This window comes from Schistocerca serialis, chromosome 9 (assembly GCF_023864345.2).
Source record: "Schistocerca serialis cubense isolate TAMUIC-IGC-003099 chromosome 9, iqSchSeri2.2, whole genome shotgun sequence".
NCBI classification, from domain to species: domain Eukaryota; kingdom Metazoa; phylum Arthropoda; class Insecta; order Orthoptera; family Acrididae; genus Schistocerca; species Schistocerca serialis.
In genome coordinates this window covers 457,245,810-457,246,952 of record NC_064646.1, presented here as the reverse complement: position 1 = coordinate 457,246,952, position 1,143 = coordinate 457,245,810, and positions in this window count along the sequence as shown.

Below are 1,143 nucleotides of genomic sequence, written 5' to 3'. Positions count from 1 at the left end.
AACGTAAACTTATGATGAGGATCATGAAAACTGAACGACGTAGGGAAAAGGCTAGGAACGACCTAGCAGAAAAACGTAGACCCGAAAGGAAAGTCCTCCCCAACCCCACAACAGAAAGCAGGAAAAGAGAACAGAAAATTCTCCCGAAAACAACAGGAAAGATAGGAACTAAAATCCGGACCAAACGACGCGCAAAGTCACCTGCGCGGAAAACCAAAGGAAGCAGAGGTGCAGACACGCCACCACTGTTCCCCCATTTCAGATTACAGACAAATCCGCAAGTACCCCACACCGCCGACCCCGAAAAAGGCTCCAGCGAAGACAATGGGACAAACGAGACTGCTGGCCCCAGTAGGAAAACCAAACACCCCACACCCTGTGCGCTCAAAACTACCGATGTAGAAGCAGAGCCTGCAACAGAAACCCTGTCTCCACAAAGCCCCGACGCCCCAAGCAACGTAGGCAAAACACAATCCCCTCCCACAGACACAACACAGGGCACAGACGGCGAATTCCAACTCGCACGCAAAACCGCCCGCCACACCACACCACCTACATAACCCGCCCGCCCCATCCCACGACAGACCAGTACACAGCGGCCAAAAAATGTCCGACTCCCACCCATAGTGGCCACCTTCCCTACCACGTACAAAGACCTGTACACCACCATTAAAGACGCGCTAGGTGGCGATCACTTACAGGCCAAATCAGCAGGAGGTGATACAATCAAACTTACGGCACGGACGCTAGAGGCTTGTAACACCATTAAATCCGCACTCAAAGAAAAAGACGTCCCCGCACTACACTTACCCCATCGGAGCGCAAAAGCCACTGAAAGCAGTATTCAGAGCCTTTCCCAAAGGTACCGACCCAGAAGATAAAGTCCGCCATAACCACGCAAGGTTATGACTTACGATCGGTCAGGCGACACGGCTCCAACCAAGAAAAACCGCTCTACGTTGCCACATTAGTGGATACCCCCCAACATAGGAAAATTTTCCAAGAACGAAGACTGATGAACGTTGTTTTGGTGGTTCTGGAGTTAAAACCAGCGCCGAGAGCAGCTCAGTGCATCAACTGTCAGATGATAGGACACGTTAGTGCTAGCTGTAACATGCCACCTAAATGTGTACGTTGCGCAGG